This window comes from Thermobia domestica, chromosome 10 (genome assembly GCF_964235325.1).
Source record: "Thermobia domestica chromosome 10, izTheDome1.hap1.1, whole genome shotgun sequence".
Classification (NCBI taxonomy): domain Eukaryota; kingdom Metazoa; phylum Arthropoda; class Insecta; order Zygentoma; family Lepismatidae; genus Thermobia; species Thermobia domestica.
In genome coordinates, this window is record NC_137463.1 from 132,824,984 (window position 1) to 132,851,029 (window position 26,046).

The following is a 26,046-nucleotide window of genomic DNA, read 5'->3' on the forward strand; positions in this document are numbered from 1 at the left end:
GGGTGCTCATGTGGAAGTGTACTGATGTGACCAAAACTTTTATAGTTTGTAAACAATTCAACACCAGTTTCATATTTCTATCTTATTTCTAGCCTGAGTTATCAATTTCTGTAATCAGGGAAGGACTTCTCGGACACCCTGTATGTCTTTGTTCCCTATACCTACATTATTTCCCTAGTCAAAATAAAAACTCTTAAAAATTAATCACAATTTCTTATGCAACCATCCCTTCCCTGGAGTACTGCGCGGTCACATACCCGTCAAAGCGGTGTAAAGGCACTTTTGGCGATGAGGATACAAATGCAATTGTAGATGTTTCCACTACAATTAAGAAAGTTCATTAAATGTTGATTTTTTGTAGTTCACTCTAAATTAAAACTACAAAGCTTTATCCTTGATTTCCAATATTCTCTTTGACCTTTAAAAGAGTTCAGTAAAGGTGAAATCAATTTCAGTTAAACTTGTGGTTAGTGAAAAAAAGGAGTTGTGAACAGTATAATGAGTAACTGAATATCTCTTGCAGAAATGAACGGAGACTATTATGCTAAACCCCGTTAAGGCAACTTTAATAAACATGAAAGAAATGATACATATAATACTACACAATACATGCTTTTCAAACGCATTTATCACACCCTTGTTGTATAAAAGTATTATTTTGTTCCTAAGAAATTGTAATGTTGTTGTTTCGCTTTTCTTTCTCACCTTTCAATTTGTTCATAATGGATTAACCTGGAAGCAAACGCGATGTGTTAACAATGTTTACATAGGATTTCAATTGTCTCTTTAGGTACTTTTTTTTTTGGCAAATAAGCATGTATTTCGAATATCTTTCATACGCGTTTGAGTAGAAAAATATCTTTTGTTTATTTCATGCGAATGCAAATTATGAACATAGCCATATTACTCGAAAACATCATTGATTCGAAAGTTACAAAACATTCAGTGTAGATACCAATTTTGTGTTTATCAATATCATTAGAAATTAACATTGTTTAATGTAATATATATTTTAACACTAATGCGCACATTAGAATACTGCTGCAGTAGAAAAGTCCTCACAAACCACAACCAAATAATTATATTGGCTACGAAGCCCGGGGGTACATAACTACGTGACATTTAACTTTAGTCAAGTAGATTCAGTTTCTACTTTGTTTTTCTATTTCTGCAACATCGTTCTCAATATTGTCCTTCCATCTGCGTCTGGGTCTTTCTAATGGTCGTTTTCCGATTAGACTTCCAGTTAATCCAATCCTATTACTATCATCCTTGGTTCTAAAGGTCATGCTCCTACTTTCTTCTATTCTTGCTACGTGACCTGTCCACCTGAGCGACTTAGACTTGATGATCGTACCAATGTTTGGTAAACTATAAATTATACTTTTCTTTATCATGAAGTCTTCACCATTCCCCATCCCCATTCCTCTTGAATCCGAATATTCGACTCATGATCTTGTTCTCAAATATTTTCAGTCTACGTTTTCACTCAAAGCAAGCAAGTATATTTCACAACTGTACAGAACAACAGGCGTGATTATCGTTTTGTATATTTTAAACTTCGAATTCCTCGTCACAACGTGCGACAACAAAAGAATTCGAACTAGATAATAACAGGAATGGCCTTCTTTTAGTCAACATATAATTTCTTCGTGACTGTGGTTTTGATCTGTTAATATGGATCTTAGATATTTTATACTATAAAAGTATTTGCCGAAAGTATTATTTCATACTATAACGCATCTATAATTTGCATTATCATTATCCCAGTGAACTTCTGTGTATTTAGTTATCTCTGGATTTACTTTTAAACCCATGTACTGCAACCTTTGCATTTCTTTCAATTGTTCACCTATAATTAATATTCATTTTACCAGCACACGCCGTAATCTGGAGAATATTATTCTGTTCTAGGCCTTGGTTGCTGTTTTCGATTTTCCTTATAGTGTAGCTACTTGAAAACAAAGTTGAATAATTATAACGCATTTCCTTGTGTCAGGCCATTCTTGTTGTGAAAGCTAGAGGACAAGAATTTTCCTACTCAGACTTTACTTTGGGATTCATTTAAACGGATCTTAATTAATCTAACTAGCTTTTTCGGTATTCCAAATTCTGTAAGAATGTTGTATAATGTTTCCCTCCTAACCAAGTCGTAGGACTTTCTAAAATCAGTAATAATTGATGTGCCGGCGTATTGTATTCCCATTTCTTTTGGAATATTTGTCAAATAGTACATATCTTGTCGATAGTTGAATCTTTTCTACTAAATCCTCACTAATAATTTCCAATAATACATCTGTGTATAGAGTCTATCTTGCTAATAGAATGTTTGAGCGGATTTTATTGAATGTTGATAGAAGGCCCTCGATAATTATTAGAATCAGTGTTATCGTCTTTCTTGTGAATTGGAAAAATGATGGATTCTTTCCACTCTTGTGGCAATTACTATTTGTTTTAGATAAGAAAATCAATTGCATAATACAAAATGGCAGGGAAAATCGATATAGTTGACAACCCTATGTATAATATTAATTATTATAGTATACGTATGATATTCAATTGATACATTTATGTTTATAAATGGTTCTCTGCATGTGATTCATTACCTACTCAAAAATAAACATGTTCGCGTAAATTGATAGGACTGCTTAAAGGTTAATAGTATTTGCCACAAAAAGCCTAAATTATGAATTGATACCCATATTTAAATCCACTATTTTGTCGATTGTGGAATTTAAATTCACAACTAATTATCACAATTATAATACAGAGCTACTATTTTATGTCTATTTGCATTTATGACTTATACAATTTTATAGGCATTGAAAACAAATTTTAAACTTTCACTACACTTACCTACAACCCACTAACCAACGTCCTGATTACTTACCGCTTGTCAGACTCATACCTAGTTGGTTGAATGTTGGACTGTTAAGTGTCTTCAAAAAATTAACTGTTTTGTGTGCTTGACAATTACTGACGTGGGAGGTTATACTGATCTTGCAATTCCCAATGATACGAGTTGATGTTTAATTTTAAAAATTCGTTGACATATTAACGTTACGATCATTTACAGCATTTACACCAGACACGTTAATTAAATCATACAGCATATATAGCCTGACTATTACCTTGTTTGCTTGAGCAATTGTATGTATTTCAAATCTGATCCTGACTGTCGATATCACCTTTCAATTGATAATGAAGTGAATACATTTTATTATTATTATTTCTTTGGCTTTGCCAATATGGAATAATTTCTTTTTTCTTTCCATAGATACATTAAAGGAACTAGCAACATCACTTTCTTTTTTTCTGGGACAAAATGATACCCCACTTATCTTGCCAAATATGTATCTGATTCTCTTCCATGAAACATTATCTTTTCTGGGGAAGTTTCTCACATGTGTATCAAAGGTATCAATCAAGATATACTGATCTTCTTGTATTACGATTTGTGTATATATCAGATTGCAAAATTATTGCACAAAATAGTCTGCTACAGGAACTCCAGCATTAGGTGTTTCTTTTCATATATATGGTATAATACTATTACGGCATAAAATACCTTGCTATCGTATAATATCAATACATTTATGTCATATTTGCCTGGTTTCTTACAGATACTTACTCAGGATGGTACTTATAACAAGAAACTAATAACTGTTTGGTATTTGTGCGATACATAGTTATTGCGAATGAACAAAGCAAGCTATAGAAGTCCTTGAGAAAGCCGTGGACCCAATTGCTTTCCTTCTTTGTATGATACTTTTATCAACAAAGCGAATACGAGTAATTAATAACAAATGTCCATATGCCATTTTAACTTGATGGTTTACAATTCAATGCTCTTTACATACAGCATCATCTGATGATAAATTATTATTTTTAAGAGATACGTTAGTAATCAAAATTCTAAAAAATTCTTGCATGTTTCCATTTTAATTAACTAGATATTGTAGTTTCTACCATTGAGGCTACTGACATATGAAATGTTATGTGAGTTTAAACAAGTAAACCTGTTAAATCTGTTACTATGACATTCAAGTTTAAACTTTAAATGATCTTCAGTGCCATATAGTGTTATAACGATAAATTAATAATATGCAGTTTCGTAATTCTTTAAAAGCAACTTTTAGATCAACTTACGTTCCTCAACTTCTATTGCAGATAGAGTTGTTATTAGTAGAGCAAGAAAAACAAATTTATTCTTCATTCCACTAGTAAACGTTAAATTCTGTAATGTAAAAATAAACATAAATTGGTATTAGGATGGAAGAAATTCGTCAATAGTGATAGACACCAACTAATTGTTCTTTCACCATATTAAATAATGTAACAACGAAGTAATATAAATACAGTTGATTATCATTATTGCACAGAAACCAGCTATTATGATAAATTTCACTATGGAAAAGAAATATATATTATAACTGATACTTTTCCCTTAACTTGTTGAACACATCATTCATAAATATTGAATCTGAATAATGTTGATCATAACGTATCACATAACGTTGGTCACATATACTAATTTTGAAATATAAAATATATTATTCTGTTACTATTGTTCAAACGCAGGTGAGATTTCTAAAGTAAGCCACAGCAGTAAAAAAAAAAAAAAAAAAAAAAAAAAAAAAAAAAAAAAAACACAGTATCACTACATATGGTGAAAATTACTACGCTGAGCTTTTCAAACAAACGAAAGAAAAGTGACCTTATGTTCATTTCTTGTAAGAATTAGAATATTAGGTAACTTTTGTTAATTATGTTTGAAGTTATATAACTACTTTTACACCCATTGCAATAATTACTTTGTTTTATTAGAGAGAATCCTCCGAAAGTCCGTCAATATTTTATCAGGTCATTAATCAGGATGACTTACTCAACATTTATGATTGAAGACACTTTCCCACTTCAGTGGTATGTAAACTTCTTCCTATCATTTTGAAAACAGGAGTTCCAACATTAGGTGTTACCTGGCAGAAATAGTTTTTACATGTCCCATGTGCAAGCTATTTGGTCTCACCTTTAACATCCCAATAGTAAGGATATTTAAAATCAAATTATTTATTTTGTAGTTGTGCTAGATTTGGAGTTTAGCGCCCCTTCCAGCACATAGTCTATAAAAAACGTTAACTTATAGCACCAATCAGACGAAGTCCAACCGCGAATTATAATGCATTTTTGTACTGTACTAGTTATTTTGAGTCATACTGCACCAGTGTCCACTTCGAACAAAATCTATTCTGGAGAAAAACAGTCAGAAATTAAAACACTCAGTCACACATATACCTATAAATTTAACCCTTTTGGGATCCCATGGTACAATTTGTACCATACGGGGTGTTTTATGGTACATTGCGTTATAACTCTCCTATTTGAGATTTTTCGTCCGTTTTTTTTTTTTTTTTTTTTTTTGTTTGTTTGTTTTTCAAGTCCAGAGGCATTGTCGAAGACATTACGTATGGTTTCACAACCTTCCTGCGTCGAGACATACGAGGTGATGACGTCATAAGTCTAAAATTTATATTTTTGTGTAAAACTCTTTGGGGAGGTTTATGTAAAGTATTTTTGGCGGGCTTATTTTTGCACGTAGAAGATTGAAATTTTGCACAAACATGCAGTCCAACGAGTAGTATTTACCAGATTTTTTTCAGATTTCTGCGTTAAAACAGGGGGGATCCAGATGGTCAAAATGTTGAAAAAAGGGATATTTTTACCCAAAAATCCCGTTTTCCCTCATTTTCCCGCCTTAGATACATGATGGACACAAGCGAATGGTACCGCCTGAAAGGCAGTTCTATTCTGAAGAGAATGATGTGCGACACATGGCCTTAGGGTAATTAGGGAAGTGTCAGGGAATTTTTTATCAAAATATACTTCTGTATAGGGGAATTTTGGACATTTTTTCGGTACTATTTTTGTGGTGGCTTATTTTTGCACCTAGAAGATTGAAATTGTGCACAAACATTCAGTCCACCGAGTAGTATTTACCAGATTTTTTCAGATTTCTGCGTTAAAACAGGGGGGTACAGAGGGGCTAAACGTTGAAAAAGGGAAATTTTTACCAAAAAATTCCTTTCACAAGATTTTCCCGCCTTAGATACTTGATAGGGACAAATGAATGGTACCGCCTGAAAGCCAGTTCTATTCTGAAGAGAATGATGGGCGAAACATGACCCTATTGTAATTAGGGATGTCTTAGGGAATGTTTAAAAATTTCCCTCTGTATACGGGAATATGGGACATTGTTGGCATATTTTTTTTGACGGGCTTACTTTTCCACCTGGAAAATTGGAATTGTGCATAAACTTTCAGCCCACCGAGTAGTATTTACCAGATTTTTTTCAGATCTCTGCGTTAAAACAGGGGGTCCAGGGGGCTAAAAGTTGAAAAAAGGATATTTAGACCCAAAAAATCCCGTTTTTCCTCATTTTCCCGCCTTAGATACGTGATGGAGACAGGTGAGTCATACCGCCTGAAAGGCAGTAATATTCTGAAGAGAAGGATGGGCGAAACATGACCCTAGGGTAATTAGGGATGTCTCAGAATTTTTTTTACCGGAGATCATGGTGTTTTACGGTTATTTGGGGCATGGTGGGAATTCCTGATAAAATTTCTCCCGCCCTTGGTATTCAAGATAGAAACTTGAAATTTGGCACACCCATTCAGTATACCAAGTACTATTTATCAGATTTTTTTAGATGGCTATGTTCACACAGGGTCGCTCCAGGGGGGTCCAAAGTGCGAGAAAAAAATTTCCCTCCGAAATTTTCCCTTTGACATCATTTTTCCCGCTTCTGGTATACGGTATGAGCATGCAAGTGGTATCATTTGAAAGCCGGCTCCATTCTGAAGAGAATGAGGTATGAACCATGATCCTAGGATAAATAGTGACGATGCAGTAGCTGCTTGACTGAAAGTCTAAAAAATAGCCCAAAAACCCCGGTTCTCTTAAGGGTTAAAGGAAATCTAGAGTTTGAAGCTTGTCAGCAGATGATATTTTTATCTTTGTTTCGCACCTCCACTATTAACCACTGTATATTCAAAATTATCTAAACATATTTTACAAGAAAACTACGCCAAGGTTTTCTTACCAAGCAGATTGTTGAAATTATGAATGTTCAGAAAATTCGGGATTACATTTTTCCATAAAAAGTTCTTAATTTTGCTCTATTGAACACGGTATAAGAGCAACACTATTTATTACCTATAAACAATTTTATAATACTTCTATACACTATATGATTTATTTAAACGCAAAAATGCTCTTTTTAATACTGTTTGAATCACGAAAATTGATCAAAAAGCATGGATGTTTAATTTTTTGTGTGTCTTAGATCTCTGTTGATTGCTTGTCAAAACATACACCTATATGAAAGCACACTAAGAGTAGTCTGTCTCCTTCTGTAAACAAATAGCGAGAAAGAAGTGTTATATTTGTTCCACTTGGATTCCTGAGAATAAACTTGAGAGGGAGGGAAAGACGTTGTTTAAGAGAGAAAATATTAACAGCTTACGTATTTATCGTGAGATGTATTCTTCGTTCAACTTTGGCTTTGTAACGACATAGTATTCAAATTCTTGTTAGCAAAGATTTTTAGGCACTTAAAAGTTTACAATTAGCAAAATAAGTACCGGTATTATTTACAGAAATCACCACCAGACTAACGCTGTAGTCGCCTCACCCAACAACGAGTTACTTCTTCTTTCGCATTTTTCTGGATACATATACAATTTTTATGTGATAGCCTTCTTACTACCTGTATGTCCTCTACCATACATAATGAATCCATGCAGACAAAGTCAGTTGAAGCACTCATGGAACATTGTAGTCCAAGACGAGCGAATCTTCTTACACTGGCAAAAAATCAGCGTAGAAATTTCCACTATATATAATGTCGTCAGTACAGTCGATAAAAATTGATGCATACATATAATACTTTGAGGGTTGTAATTTTCAATCCCTGAGTTTTAAAATGGCATCTTTAAAGATAGAAACGACAATAGTTTAATAAAAGTTACGTAGTGATAACATTTAAAATACAAAGCTCAAATTTCATAAAACCTAAATATATCCACAACTTATTAATGTAGTTCAAAAATCAAACATATCTAGAAACGACGTTAAATGCTATTTTTTAATGTAATAATAGGTTTTTTTAAAGGATAAAATTACAAAACACTAGAAATTTTCGATTTCTGGAATTATAAATTATAAATGGAAATATAAAAGTGAAAATACTACATGATTTCTGTAAAATTTTAGATCTTTTTCAAGATTTTTGAAAAAATTAGAAATAATGAAATAGAAAATTCTCGAATTCTAAAAATATAAATCTTAAATTTCGTAAGTCTTAATACAGTACTGGCCAAAAGTATTGAGCACTTTAAAACGTTTGCAGGTATGCGAGAACCATAGCAGCAATTAAACCCTGTTGTGTAGGAAGTATTTTGTCGGTATCTACAAAAGGGGAGTAACAGTGATTCAAAGCTATGAATAAACTACCTGGTGTAACACAGTGGATACTTTGAACGTTTTCTATTTATTTTTCAGTTCGTAATTTTCGGTCGTTCTAGACACATCCTTTGACCTAATGTACTTTTCTTTTTTTTGTGACATGAAGGGCTACTGTTTCAATATGCCTAAAAGAAACGAACTGATTAGGGATGATTCCATATCGGGACCAAGTACCTGGATAAAACCTTATATCGTCTGAAAGCTCTTGCCATGAGAAGTACGAAACCGTTATCAAGTCACGCGCAAACCCACAACCTCACCCTACAAGGGGCCAGTTTGTTGGTGTTTGTGACCCTATGTATGACACATTCGACAGAAGTAAAGATGAACGTTACGATCCATAACAATTAAACACCTGAGCCCATTATGTAAATTTTTGGCTTGTTGCTAGAACGTGGCTCCGGCAAGGGTTTGGTAATATCACTTTGCACCCAAACGTACCCATTTGGTCAGTGTTGCCAACGAATTGTAAATATAATGTGGCAATTTTTTTCTCTACAATTGAACGTATATTCATGTAACGTGGAATAAACATCATTCGTCACTAGAGAAAATATATTGTGGACGTATTCCTCTCTCAAAGACCTCAGTTAGTCAAAGTTGCAAACCAATTGTAAAAATGAGAAGGTGTAAAAAAGGTTGGTATGATGATAAATTTATACACCAACCTTGGCAGAAACAAAACACGATCACACGAAACATCACATCATATAGCAAAAAGACGTTGAGTGTGACCATTTCCCTAAAATTCTGGGTTGCCAGTGTTGCCAACCAAATGCGAACAACACCATGTTGCAAGTGACGTGCTTGCAATTGAACCCATATATAATAAATGTGACATAAGCAACATTGGACAATGGAAAACTTAGCATGGATCACTGTATGTTTTCCAATGGTGTAGACTTCATGCAGTAATCTTGAATGTTCGCATTAGTTGGCAACACAGTCAAACTGGAGTGCTTGGGAGACGGGGACACTCAAAATATGTTTTCCATTGTAAAATGCTGCTTATGTCACATTTGTTTATATTCGTTCCATGGCATGCACACCATTTGCAACATTGTGATGTTTAAACTTGGTTGGCTGCACTGACAACCTAGACTGGTTGGAAAATTGTCACACTCAACGTCTTTGTATTATAGTATCGTGTGATATTTCTGCCAAGCTTGGTGTGTAAACGTCTTACCGTACAGAACCTGTTTTACACCTTCTCATTTTTACAATTGGTTGGCAAAACTGACAAACTCCTTGAGAGAGGAGTACGTCCACAGTACATTTTTTCTAGTGAAGAATGATGTTTATACCACGTTACATGGATATGCGTCCAGTGGTAGAGAAACCATTTGCCAAATTATATTTACAATTCGCTGGCAACACTGACCAAATGGGTACGTCTAGGTGCAGAGCGATGTTACCGAACTCTTGCCAGAGTCACGTTCTATTAATGAGTTGAAAAGGATCATGATGGACTCAGGCACTTACGCGTGATGCATCGTAACATTCGTTTTTACTTCTGTCGAATATACCATACATAGAGTCACAAACACCAACAAACTGGCCCCTTATAGGGTGAGATTGTGGGTTTGCCCGTGATTTGAAAATGGTTTCGTACTTCTCATGGCAAGAGCTTTCAGACAATATATAGGTCTTATCCAGCTACTTGGTCCCGGTATGGAATCATCCAAACTGAGTGTAGACAAACATGTGCATACATAACTTTTGCACGAACAAGGAACATCGTAGGTACAGGTTTCGAAAACTGAAATGTTGTCGCCGATCTGCCCAATATGCTATTGAGTGATTCGCCATGTCCGAATCACACGTTATTAGAGTCAGAATCGGACGCAAACGGACCACGACAGATTGCGAGGATCGAGAGATAGTGAGATAATCGTTAAAAATAGAAAGAAACCGTCATCAGACCTCGCTGCTGTGGTGTCCGAAGGTTTCAATAAAACATTATCTGCTCGTAGACGGCTTCAAACAGCTCGTCTCAAAGGCTGTAAAGCCAAGAAGAAGAAATGTATATCCGTCAGGAATAAAAAGGCACTATATGAGTGAGCTCAAAAACACCAAAGTTACACCCGACAAGATTTGTCAAATATCGTGTGATCCAACGAGTCAAACGTTGAGGTTAGTCATTCAAATAAGGCCTGGATTCTCTACAATATTTCTTTCTCTTTCAGATTTTTGATAAAGGGGGTGTGGCTTATGTCCGTCGCCATGTACGTGAGGAATGCAAACCAGAGTGTGTGGTACCGACTGTGGAACAAGGCCGAGGCAGCGTTATGATCTGAGGCTGCATGAGCGCTGCTGGAGTGGAACAAATGGTCGTGTGTGAAGGTCGTATGAACTCTAGAAATACAAAACGTCCTCGAATCTTCATTTCTGACCTCTTTTGCATCAGTTTTTGGCGATAGAAACACGGGTGGTGTTAAGTTCCAACAGGATAACGCAAACTGTTAGAAAGCTGTTCCCACAATGGCTTGGTTTCGGGAAAATTATATTGAGCTCCTGGATTGGCCTGCCCAATCATCTGACCTGCACCCCATGGAACATCTATGGAGTTTCTTAAAGCGGAACGTTAGGCGTCACACAATTACTTCCAAACAAGAGTTAATAGATATCTTATACCTAGAGTGGAACTCTTTAAGTCTCTAATATGTAAGAAGCTTTGGGATCTCTACAAAAATAATTTTGCTATAAAAAAAATATAATTAAGGCAAAGTGTAGGATTACTAAGTATTGAGTTTTTGTGCATAATACTCAGTATAAACCTATACAAGTTGTTTCCATTTTGTTTTTTTCATATTCTTCCCACACTTCAAAGTTAACCTGGGTGCTCAATACTTTTGGCCCAGGTTACATCTCTGATATATATTAAGTGCATCTTAAAATATCAAACAACAATCAATAGAGAATTAAACTCTACCTACCTCTAAAGATGAGATATTAAAACGTGGATTATTTCGGTTTTCATTGCAATTATAACCATATGCAAACATATGAATTTTGCATAATACTTACATAATAATTACAAATGAATATATTGATACTTAAATCTTGCAGCAACTAAGTATTCAACTGAAACTAATAATATAACCATAGTTCATAGATCCTCAGTTCATAGATCATATTATAATGAGAAACTTCGGGTAATTTCGAATACCAATTCTGACTTTCTTATACATATTCCACAATAATATTGAAGCTAGTAGTAAGAATAATTTTCAAATGAGGTTCCATATCATCCACTCGCTTTTTTCATGGAGAGTTTTAAAATAAATCATTTTCAGCTGCTTATTTTTTCATTAAATAACTTTTGCATCTTTTGTCGCTTAATAAGATCCTTGATATATCACAAAAAACCTTTAATTTGTAAATTCCCTTAGCACTTGTTCTGTATTTGTATTATATCTCTGCGGTAATAGGGTTTCCACTTTCCAAACTAAATGAGCTAATTTTCTCTCCACTGCATTTTGTTCAATATTTCCAATTTTATTTAAGAAATAAATATGTTCTGCAATTATGTATTACAAAGAAAATATTTATTAACTACTTTTATATGGAATATATCTATAGAAGTCAATACACAACATATTACAACATAATTAAAATAATCAATAGCATTCTTTGTATTATATGTAAAGTTTTTTCGCTTATTAAAATCGAGAAAGAAATTGCATTATCACCCACAGCTGCTACAAAATCTACAGTTTTTATACTTCTTTTTTCATTAACAAATACGCTATTTTTCTACTACAATTGGCCCTTTTGTGAGTTAGGGATTTTTAAGATAAACTTTAAACTCTCAATCAAGCAGCTATGCATGACTACTATTGATCCTAGGATTCTGGTTAGTGCCTTATCCTCTTTGAATAAAACAACCTTCCAAATGGTACCATTAGCATGTCTGTATCATATATCTTAAAATGGGAATTTGACAAAAATGAGAATACCATAAATCCCGAATTGGTTAAACACATACATGGGTTTATTTATTTTTTTTTTTTTAATTTTAACGAGTCCATTTGGATGATAATACATTTCCACATTTCTACACGTTGTGCATTCCATTAAATGCAATATATATTATAACCTGTTCCATTCCTTGGACAATCACCTTAGGGGACGCCAGTTCAAATACCTAGTAGAGTCGCAAAATGCACTTGATACCTTCTTCGCTTCAGGGCCCACCAAGTTCTACCGCAATGGAATACATGGCTTTCAAGAACGTTGCCAGAAAGTCGTCAATGCTGATGGGAACTATTTTTGATCTTCCAGGTACGCCTTAATGTGTCATATCGACATGTCAGTATTAAGTGGGGACTATTTTTTGACTTACATATCGATGTTCGAAGGTGCTGGGTAAGAAAGCAACAAAACTTTCTTGGTTACCCTTATATTTGAATAAAATTATATCACTCTCACCCATAAATGTAAAATCAAATGCAGCCACTCTATATTTATATTAAATCCAGGAACAAGTTCTGCTTTCCTCTCTGTAAAGTCAAAGAGAGTATAATTTGTTTCCTTTAAACCCGAAGCAAATCATATCTTGTATTGATAAGGGGGATCTATTTCACAAAAACCACACTATCTCCTGACAGTGACCAAATGCAATGATCTGTATCTTTCAGCCAGAAAATAAAAAATAATTAAATCAATGCAAATTTAGTATCATAAGAAATAGCTTGCAACTGTTCGTAGACCCCTAACAAAAATAAGATGATTAATCTAGAATCATTAGAGTATAGAATATTATCTTTGTACAAAAGAAAAAAATAAACCTGAAGGAAAAATAAAAAAAATAGTCATATAAAGAATTATCAATCACACCAATAAAGAGAAAAATAATTTAAAGCTGGGGTCAGATAGCAAGGAAAGTAAATAGATATTGTAGAAAGCCTGCTCCTTACTAAACAAATTAATTGCATCATCAGAAAACTCATTTAAACCACAAATCTCCCACCTTATTTGTTTTTTGTCAAATATAAATATACGTTAAAATCTTCAGCTGAAGCAATGTCAAAAACACTAAAACATAAATAACTTCGTTTAAACTAGAAAACATTCCCACCTTATAATATATTTTTCCTGTCACTGATTACTCAATTAAAGGAATATCTTTACATATAAGACGAACGGTAATAGCCGGTTTATAATCTAATTTAAGAATTAGTAAGAACAAAGATGAATATGAAGCTTTGTTAAGTTTATTAACTCCTTTAGAGAGTAATTGGAAATTATAATAATGTTGAATTAAGATATTGACGAAGATTTAATTAAATAACCTCCCATATATACATACATACACACACACACACGCACACACACACACACACACACATATATATATATATATATATATATATATATATATATATATATATATATAATAAACATATGGATCAGCCTAATTATCAATAACTGCAAAAAGCGACTGGAAATTTAGAAATCAAATAACACTATTTTCTTCCAGTAATGATTAAATTGTATACATTGTTAAATATAAAAATTACTTAATTGATATTTGATCATTTTATTTTAGAATATCACTTTGTAGGTTATATTACAAGAGGAAGACATAAACATAGATTGCTTTATCTTGTACAAACATATTCAAAATATCAAAATAATTAGTAGCAGATAGCTTTAATTTGCTACATATTTTTCGTCATAATATAAAACCCTAAACATGTGTATAATGAGTATGTGGGAGAAAATATAAATCTTATAAAAATGAAAAAGATATGTTTTACTTGGTGGAAAGGTGATTATGGTTTTATATCAATGGATATAATAGGGAAAGGAACAATGAAAATTATAGGAGCTATATTAAGAACTTTCCGAATATTTAACATTGAAAATCGTTGTCAAGACCTCAAACGCAAATGTACAACGTATCGACATACAAAACTAAAACGCTTAACATTCAACACATAACGTGCAACGTTCAAAGTCTAACGTTCAAACATGCAATGTTCTACATATAACGCTCATTCATTCAAAATTCACCAAGCATTTAACATTCACACATTTTCTTTAGTAGACTTGCGTTAGAAAGAAATTGAGAGAACAATTAATTTGAAGGTATATATTCATGAAGGTTTTCAGAATTGGAAGAAAGAATCTACGGTAAATACAAAAAGCAAGAACAGTCCCAATATATCATATTCACGCTTTAGAAAATGAGATTAAAGAAGGAAGAGAACAAAATAAATATCTGGCAACAGAACTTGTTCGTGTTGGAAAAGGAAGTTCATACTATCCTACACCATCAGACTACAATTATTGAGCAGAAGTTGTTTAGAGATGAAAACCCCTACCTGAAAAGAAAATGCCATTTCCTCATGAAGAAAGTTTATAAACAGTTTCTCAAGAAATAGAAAATTTCAAATTTGTACTTCTAAAGGGATAGCCGAGTACTTACAGCAACCATACAGAAATGTGATTATAGATTTGGTTGACCAGAGGTTCCTGGTAAACTTCCAGGATTAATGTCAATAACAATCAAAAGTACGTATGAGAATAATAATGAATTTGACATTGTCACGGATGAAGATGAATGAAGCCATAAATTCACAAACGCCACGTACCAAAATAATGATCAACTAAGACAGTTAAATTCGGATTTGGACTTAAGTATAATACATACATTAAAACTGTTTGGGATGAAATAAATAGCAAACAAGAAATATCTCCATCCTTAAGAAAGTATAAAAGAGGCAAAGCAATAATACAATATACAGAATTCCTAGAAAAACATATTTCGATTGATAATTTTCAAGAATAATACACAAGTTAATATTCATTCATGGAGAAAAGATCTGGAAATAATTTCTACAACAAGAATTTGTTATACTGCATACAATCAAATCTAGACTCTCACAATTTGCTCGAAACAATCCAGGAGGCATAGGTTAGTTGCTGTAAGTACTAAACACATTACCACTAAGAGTTTTGAAGAATGAAAAATATTGCAAACGATTAGTAAATGATCTTATTAAGAAACTTCCATTCGAATTACACATTCCAAGATTTTCGCACTATCGACAGCGTTTCAAGATGCAAGAAAAATTAGAAATAGAAGTTAAAGTGATTGATACACTAGACGAAGCATGTAAATAATCTAACATACCATAGAGGTAGTAAATATGCAGATCAAGTTATATTGGAGACAAAGAATTAAGAATAAAGGACGGGAAAGAATTTATTTAAGAATGTCATTAATTAGCGAAAAGTTAATCCCCTTAAAAACTGCTTAAGCGATGAAAGATCAAAGTAAATGTAGGTTAAGTATTGCAATCAGAATGGTATTTGTAAAATTTTCTCTACAATGAATATAGGGTGTTCAATCTCGTTTTCTGTTCCTAATAACGAATTCACTTCTTGCAAAAAAGATCATTTATCGACAATAACAACTATCGATAAAGCCAAGGAAAGAAAGGAGTGAATTTAACTTTAAATACAACACAAATGAAAAGATCAAAAGTTCATCAAAGAACTACTCCGATGCAATTAAAAACAAAACGACTTACTAATGTACGAAAGGAGACGAGAAACACTTTTTATAATCAAAACGTTCTACATTCATCTTGAAAGAAAATATATTTAAAAACCTTCAAAATATGACTTTTAATTAGCTGGCTAAAAGGTAAAGTTAAAATATATTAAATGATACTCCAATAGACAAAATTAAACATGGTATTTTTAAATGTATTTGCTTATAAAATGGACACTCAATTGATATATTATATGAGTCATTCAGTTTCAAAACAGCTCTTGCCAATTTACAGAAAATCGCAGAAAATTAAACAACAAAATATAGGATTTGCATGTTATGTAGAACTGGAAATACTTGTGTGTACGTGTGAAAAACCTGGACATCCTCAAATGTTTTCCGTTCTATAAAACGCATCTATCCTACAGATTTTCTCGGTTTTCTGGGATCTTCTATAAATGGACAAGAGCAGTTTTGGAACTGGACGACTCATATGAAAGTCAAAATAAAAGATAAAATTTGTTAATTTATATATATAAGGTAACAAAGTAAAGCAATTTAACAAATTATTGTTGAATTAAAAATTGAAATAGACTGATTTTCTCTGAGGTAAATAAAGAATGCGAATGTATTTATGTGGTATGTTCATCATCACTCATTCACTCAGAAGATGTAAGTATGAACAAAATTGCTCGTCGAACAAAGCAGCAAAGGTAATAATGCCTTAAGAAGATATACATTATATGTAGCACGCAGCTGCATGTATGCAAAATTACAGCCTGACAGGCACAGCAAGGGGTATTGACAAGCAGGGCACGGCCTGCCTTACGCAAATATGTGACTTGTGTTGTTCTTTTAATTCTCCAATTCTTATATATACGAAATTTTGTCCAACTCGGGCTCGGATTACATAATTGCCTTATGCTGCGTTCTGTTGTGCATCATCCTGTTACAACGAATCACTGGTTCTTTGTTCTTAGTATTGAGCCATTATAATGCCTTTATATATCTGTTTTACACTTAATTTAATAATCAAAACTGAGAAGTATACATCACGTTTACAAACTTATTTTTCAATATGTATACTCTCTAAATCTGAGTAGCTCTATTTATTTATGGTTGTCCTGAGAACCTCCTATCCAAAATCCTATTATTTAAAAAAAAAAACTATACAAACATATGAATATATTTCCACGTCGATATTACAATTAGAATTAACATATATTTCTTTTTCATCTTCTTCGACATCACCAGTCTAGTACATATATAAAATACTTTACGACCAATGATCGTTACAAGTAGTAACAATATATAAATATACAACGTACCGTTGTATATTATGGTGCCCGACGGACTTTTCTTTTTTATTTATTTATTCAAATAAAAAGAATTCCGGACCGTTGACTTTTACATATCAACCATTCGAGTTTTCGAATGCACCTCGTATACTTGTAAATTGCAATATATAGTTAAACAAAATATAGATTAATATTTAAATATGATAATAATCAGAAAATAACATAATAATTAACTTCTTATTAACATAATGAAAACACGAATATTAAAGAAAACACATAACATTAAGACATATGTGGCCATATTAATAATCAATTTGATATATCCTTTCGGACGCTCCTATATTAGGTTAAGTTATATGACCAATGAATTGTTTTAGGTTGCATTGAAAGTCATAAACCGGAATACAGTTTTGCGCGTTATTTACATCTACAGTTCTTTGTTTCTTACTTTGAGAATTTTCGTCATCTATGGAATTTCTACGAAGTCTCCATCGAACGTGATTAGATCTAATGCTTACATGCTTCATAGGTGAACGTAATTCTACACTAGGATTAGGTAGAGTCACACAATCACTTTTACCGTTACTACTAAGGTTAGGTTCGGTTATCTTACCGGCAGCACTAGGTTCAGTTCTCATTCGTTTCAGTGGTAGCGAGATGTTGTGTCTATACCTATTCTTTCTACAATATTCATGGTAATCTGTCCTACCATTTTTTCTGTTTCTTCTTGATGGATTTTCAAATCTTTGCAATATCATGCTTAGATTATTAAAGTGAATGCACTGCATCACGTTCTCTGAAAACATCATCGGATTGACTACTAACATCATTTTGATCTTTTCGTTGAATGAACAATTCAACAGATTCAATTCAATCGAAAAATCAACACAAGCACTAATAGGAACACACGTTTTCTTTCTGCATTTCTCGAATATTGGAATCAACTTACCTGCTGCTACATGAACCACAGGATTAATATCATGTTGAATATATTGTGAATACAAGCAATCAATAGCATTCACTAGACGAAAACGGTTGTACCTTTTCACACTTTGATGCATACCGACATCACCATTACACGCAGCATCCATAAGACAATCAAAAGTATGCGACTGAAAGGAAAAGTTAGGATAGTCTGTTTCAACGAATACGGCAATATGCTTTTGTGAAAACTCCGTAAATTCCACTAGTGTAGATTCAAAGTTTGCTTTCTCCGTGGTTTCTATAATGTTTACAGAGTCCTGGACCTGAGGGAATCTCTGCACTATTTTTTCCATATCTTCATCATAATGTCCGAATTTGGCAGCAATTTGTTGGTTCACCTGATTTAATTATTTTTGTATTTGGTCCCATTTACCGTCATTACATCTCTGCAATTGTTATAATTTTTGATCAAAATGTTGAGCTTTTTGAAGCACCTTTTGATCCAGTTTTTTCAATTGCTAATTCACCTTTGCAAATTGTTCAGCTTGGTGATCCTTAATTTGTCGTGACATTTATCTTAACATTTCCAACATGGTATCTGAAGAATTCATTACTTGAGTGTCAATCGTTCCATTATTTGTGACACTCATGATGTTTCTATATATAATTCGGCTACTTCTTAAAATTGTATAATTAATATTTGGCTTAATATTGATCGCTTTCCAGAACGATACAACCACTCACTGCCCGGGTTCCGGCACCATATACAACGAATCACTGGTTCTTTGTTCTTAGTATTGAGCCATTAAAATGCCTTTATATATCTGTTTCACACTTAATTTAATAATCAAAACTGAGAAGTATACATCACGTTTACAAACTTATTTTTCAATATGTATACTCTCTAAATCTGAATAGCTCTATTTATTTATGGTTGTCCTGACAACCTCCTATCCAAAATACTATTAAAAAAAAACTATAGAAACAAATGAATATCTCTCCACGCCGATATTACAATTAGAATTAACATATATTTCTTTTTCTTTTTCTTCTTCGACATCACCAGTCTAGTACATATATAAAATACTTTACGACCCAATGATCGTTATAAGTAGTAACAATATATAAATATACAACGTACCGTTGTACTGTATATTTCGTAAAGTACGCAAAAGCGAAATCTAATGACTATTCCTACGTTATTTACCGACCTTCAATTTGTATCTATAGAAATTTCGTCTAATTCGGACTCGTCAGGTTGGCATCATTCCCTTGTAAGCATTAATCATGTACATTTCTATTTGTCGACTCTAACCTGAACCTTCCTGTATTTTAAAACATCATTAAATATAACATGAGCTACTCTCGGCATCAATATATCCTCAACTAATTCTAAAGAAGATCAACAACTACTTGGTTACGTTCTTCATTTGTCTTTTATATCATTTCACTAACTTTTAACACTTTGCCTGATTATTTCACTTATAAAGCTTTCGGCTTAACCGCTTAAAAAACTATTCTAACTGACTCCTAATAGCAGAAGACTGAGTTTCAAATCTCAACGGATATAAACACTTTAACCTCAATTTCCAGTCAGTATCAGATCTTCTCTGTAGAAGAGGAGAGTTGTTTGGACAACGGAGATGTGAAGTAGATTCACGAATAGAGAGAAATATTTTTTAAAAAATATTTCCTACAATTGTTCCATGTTTGATATTTTAGTTAATTTCAACCATCGTGTATGATCAGTGTTTTTTTTTTCTATCATATGTGCTATGTAGCGAAATAATACATTATACACACTGAAAGATAAAATGTATGAAAAATTATTCCTTATCGTCTTCTCTAATTTACTATTCCTTCTTCTTACTCATTCGAGAGTCCGCCTTCTTTACATTTCAATAGATAGTGACATTAAGCCTATCTCAAATATCTATAAGTCTCTCGCTCGCTGTTGTCGAGGGTATATGGTTCACTGTAATGAATCAGTAAGTAAAATAGGTACACTATATAAACTAGTAGTCTGATATTTATTTAATTTAACTGTTTTCCTCTAATAGGGTAAGGTTATCGACTAGAATATAGAAAGACGTCACTTTGTGCTTATTGATTTTTATCTTACCTTTCCCAAGAACTCATGGAGAGGGTAAGGAGCTGCTCGTTACTCTATAAATTTCTTATATCGCATCCAAATTTGTTTTTCTCTAAGTTCAGGGAATTGGGGCAATACGGCAATCAGTACTCACTTTTTCACTTGTCCCGTACCCCTTAATTTCAAAGACTGTTACCTCGACTCTGAGAACAGTTCGCAATATTTCTGATTTGGAGCCTCTGTATTCAAAGCGTTCCAGTGTAGGGATTTATCTAATTTCATACGGATAGCAAAAGAAATGTTTTATGTTTAATAGCCTTCATTCCTTTCCCAGTTATTTAAAAGGTCTTACATTCAAGACATGTGGTAGTAAGACAAAACAAAGAAAAAAACACTCTAATACTTTCAAACACGAAAGTCGCAGTATTGAATAAGATTACAAGTCCAACATTTACTTATGTATGGATGATACGGGGATTGAACCTAAAATCACAACTTGGATTACTTAAAAGAAAACCTCCACAATTTGGAGCGCTTCAATAATCCTAATCCTGCTGAGTTCACTCCCTCCGTAGTAGGACTCTAGAAACGACCCAATTGTTATTTTTTCTAAACTTAATTTAAATCCACTTGTCAGCTTTGAGACGTAGGATTTCTCAGCTACAACAAGAAATACATCTCCTATCTCCTAATCTGGTTCTTCCCTACATCACGACTATAGCTTTCTCTAATCCAGCAGGTCAGTTACGAAACCTTGGACCTGCGTATCCAAAGACTTCCCGCACCAAAAGCTAAGGGGCAAGAATTGTAGTACGATCTCTCCGAACATGCACCACAATTGATTAACCTTCACCAAAAACAGACCAACTGACACTGTCACTCCTTCCTAACAGACTCAGTGACTAACAAACAAATAAACTAACTAACTCTATGGGCTATGGAACCCGGAGGTTCAACGCCGCGTTCACAAAAGCTCTCTACTGACTTCTATCCTTAGCTAACTGCACCCAGTTTCTACTATGTATTCCTATCTCGGAGAGATCCATCTCAATATTGTCCCCCCATCTACGCCAAGGTCTTCCTAATGGTCGTTATTCGATTGGTCGTCCATTCAAGACTTTGAAAGTGTTTCTACTTCCTTCCATTCTAGCTACATGACCTGCCCACCTAAGCCTCCTAGACTTGACGACCCTAACAATGTTTGGTAAACCGTACAGACTCAGTGACTAGCAAAAAAAAAAAAAAAAAAAAAAAAAAAAAAAAAAAAAAAAAAAAAAAAAGATCACTTTTGATATGTTTTCGGGTCTGTATGAATAGAAAAGATCGACTCAAAATGACGCAACTATTACAAGCCAGCAGTGGAAAAATACTGAAAGAAAAGTATAATGAAACGGCATTTCATTCCGTAGCCTCTAACCAGAAACTAAAAGTGACAAAATTATTATCAAAAGGAAATATGAAATTCTAATTAACTAAGAAGAATATATGTTATTTGAATACAGATTTATATATAGCTGGGTGAAATTCTCTATCATATATACCTAGGTAAATAGATTTACAACATAATTAAACCCTTATTCTTATCAATATTATGATTACACCAATTTGAATAATATAGTGTCAGGCCTGACGTTATGCTTAATAATTAAACATGAGAGTAAACACATATACTTTTAATAGTAACTTAAAACATACATGCAGTATACTGTAGAATAAAATAAAACAGCGAGGTAAGAAAGTGCACTATGCAACACACAACGAGTTATAATACATTTGATATATATATCACACACAGAGCAACGTGCTCCAAAATAGAGATTAATCCTAAAATGGAGAATTTATTATGCATTAACAGTAGAAGCCTCTTTCAGATCTCCATAGGGTACTTACTGTTGTCGGTTGCTTGAATTGTTACGTGTATGTTGGTTTGTATTTCTAAAGGCATTGTCGATACCTACAAAAGTGCCTGACAAATGTAGTAATAACTATGAGTTATGAAGATATTTCTGAGTAAGCTGTATATAGTAAATATTGCTGAGAAAATGTGCCCTACTTTTGTATATCTGATTTACTATTTATTAGATGGCCAAAAAACGAAAGTTATATATTGTTTACTTTGTTTAATATCTAGACGAAAAGTTATCAAGATAATATAAACACATTAACAAGATGTTTCTTCCTAGATTCGAACGGCGTTGTATGGCTTGCACTCGACGTATATTCCATGCGTGTATTTTATTAAAAGTTTCCAAAAAAAGCGGGATGAGTCTGCATGCACTACAGCACTCAACTGCATCAACGACGATGAAGTAGGAGAGATTTCCCTAAGGCTAGTTTTAGACGGAAGCATTTATCGTAGTATTTCTCGTAGCAGATGTGCTGCCAAAAACCTCATACAATATTCTTTGGCATCAAAATGACATGGTGCTTTTACACGATACCCATTTTGATAAGCATCTTGTCGTGATGTAGCAAACAAATCACTGGAAAAGAGCGCAATTATGGCTCTGAAGCTAAAAACATAGATTTCAGTCGCTATTTCTTCTAAAGCTCTTTGTCGCATATGCTTATTATGATACAAAAGGCTTTTAACGGCGCAGTTTTACTATACGTATCCATAGATTTATAAAATTTACAGAAGAAATTTCTAATAATATTTTAGTAGAGTAGTGTATAGGTAATGGAAATATGGAGTGCACTTGCTTCTGAGATGCATATTTACGTGGAGATACAGAAATGAATGTCGAAATTGAAATGCACGTAATCTTCCACAAGCTGCCATAAAATTTTGGCAAGTCTGTAATTTTCCCATTTTGTGTCGAGAACAGAACCCAACCAACCCCTGCGAGACTTCTAACCCGTTCCTACTATTGCTACTATTACTACTCCTACTCCTACCCCTACTCCTACTCCAACTACTACTACTACTACTGGCAGTTCCTACTCCTACTACTACTACTGGCAGTTCCTACTCCTACTACTACTGCTACTTACTCCTACTCCTATTCTTACTACTACTACACCTACCCCTACTCTTACTACTACTACTTACTTCTACTCTTACTACTACTACTACTACTACTTATTCCTAGTCCTCCTCCTCCTCCCCCTCCTCCTCCTCCTCCTCCTACTACTACTACTACTACTACTACTTACTCCTACTCCCACTCCTCCGACTCCTCCTCCTTCTGCTACTCTTACTACTACTACACCTACTACTACTACTACTTACTTCTACTACTACTACTACTACTACTACTACTTATACTATGGATTCGTGTAGTAAAACTACACGTTGCTTGCTGTTTTGTAGAAGACCTGTTAAAGTGAACCTGCACCAGAGAATGCAAGAGCACACCTCGAAAATGATTGCTGAAGGTGCAATAAATGAAACCAGAGAGAAAGAAGTATCTTTTTTATGAATTTCAGTGTGGATTTATTAATTTCAGTGTGGATTAAAACTGCACGCTTTTAACTTTGTACAAACAAGGATGCTTGTCATATTTTTCAATCAGCCTAATAATATTATTCCTACTTCAACTCATTTTTCTTTAGTACAATTCAATTTCCCACACAAAACAAAAAGCATGGATATTTGGCATAAAATCTCTCGCTTCCATTTAACACACCACGGCGCTGCAATCGGACCAAAAATGCTGGGGAAAATGCTACGAAAGAGAGCAGGTTCTATATACAAGAAATGCTATAGGATATGCCATGGCTTGGGAAATTCTATAGCACTTGCTACTTTACACGGTAGGATATCGATGATACGATTCTTGATACGATAAATGCTTCCGTCTAAAACTAGCATAACTATATACTTTAAGCCAAAATAAAAAATTCTTTAGTTGCAAAGTCCCGGTCCCCAGAAAGTCGTGAAATTCATCTTGAAGTTTCTCAAGTCATTTCCGAAATATCTGGCTGTGTGAAAACTATATATAGGTTTAAACAGTTCATATCTTGAAAACAGTTACAGCAATCAAAACAAAAGGTGCACATGAGAACAAGATGCCGTATCGAAAACCACAAACATTTCCACAGATCAGGTAGTCTTGCCAATCAGCATAAATCTCGCCAATCAGCAATCTCAACACAATAATGAATGTCGTGACTACATAGTTCAGGTTGAGATGTGATTATAAAAGAAACAGGTCGTTATCAAACAACTTACATCTTGCAGTCAGCCTTGACGAATTGTCTCCATCCTTCTTTGTGTCAATTCTCTTCATATTTGACGATTAATCTTATCTAGGGCGTAGTTTCCTTGAGATTCGTGTTTACTAATTATACTTCTATCATCGTATGTTACTACGAGCTTTCTATATTCTTGAGCTCCGATACCTAATCTCATACATTGAAAAGTTTTTGAAACACTTGCTCGAACTAATTGTGGAAATGCAATTTGGCCCTTTGAATATCAGAAAAGTGTCCAATTTTGCACACTCAAAGTTTGGTATATCTCATACATACAGGAACGTGCGCAGGGGGTGGCGACTTTTGAGTGAATTTAGCCTAATTTTAGGGGTAATTTTGGGAATTTTAATATAAAATACCCTCATATTGAGTTTGGACGCCCGAAATAAATTCCTGCGTACGCTACTGCATACATGAATTCACACTATACAGCCTTGTTTAATTTATAACCGAACACGTCATTAACACAAAACATACACAGTACACGAACAGTCACTGTTACTTACTTGCAAAGCTTACCTGTCGCCATATACTGATATTTATTCCTTTAAGCTTGTATTTTAACAATGCTAATCCATTGCACTATCTGGATTGACACTTTAAATTCTTTATAGTTTCCTTTGGAAATCAATGCAAAATATTACAAAAGTGTTTTTTATTATTATTATTTGATACGTAGGTAGATAATTAGTACGTGATCTGTATATACAATATAAGTTACGTGCTGATAGAACACTCGTTTCTGTGCAGATATTTTAGAACCTATCACATGCGGCAAGTTTACTGACTTGTATATATTACAAAAGTGTTTTTTATTATTATTATTTGATACGTAGGTAGATAATTAGTACGTGATCTGTATATACAATATAAGTTACGTGCTGATAGAACACTCGTTTCTGTGCAGATATTTTAGAACCTATCACATGCGGCAAGTTTACTGACTTGTAATAATTATATTTGATACTTGAATAGATTGGGATAGTTTACAGACATCAAATTTGCTTAATAAATTACTGCGCGATACTAAGTAGGTTGGTTTTAACTTCTCAATATTGCTAATTAATAAAACATTACGTTTGTAAATAAGTACTTGCCCTACTTCCTGTTTTGTATAAATGTATTGAATATATATATATATATATATATATATATATATATATATATATATATATATATATATATATATATATATATAATCCCCACTTGAAACACGAATACACTACATTATTATTTTCACATCACTTACTCTGTTCAAGATGTTGAAGAAAATGGGAAAACAAGATATGTCAGGTTGTAACCTTATCTAAACGCTGAAAATCTAGTTCTATCATGTTTACCGAATTAAGTGACCAATTCTTCATTCGCAATTGGATATGGTTTTCAATTATTATTGGAAGCTGAAACTTACAAACGACCATAGGTCTCTACAATTGTTTTACAATTATTATCCATGCTATGTTTTGTTATACGATGTTCCGGTTTTCTTGAGTTAATAACCCTGAAG

At 33.4% G+C, this 26,046-nt stretch overlaps 1 long non-coding RNA gene across 1 annotated transcript in view; it reads right to left on the minus strand.

Annotated features, from left to right (window-relative positions):
• The window catches only part of LOC145662085 (uncharacterized), a 33,474-nt gene extending 7,603 nt beyond the window's left edge, over positions 1-25,871 (minus strand). The window contains exons 1-2 of the long non-coding RNA XR_014126975.1: positions 25,789-25,871; positions 4,150-4,237 (exon numbers count right to left, since the gene is read on the minus strand). This is a non-coding gene — a long non-coding RNA (uncharacterized LOC145662085). The remainder of the gene's footprint in view (positions 1-4,149; positions 4,238-25,788) is intronic.
• Positions 25,872-26,046: the final 175 nt, after the last annotated feature.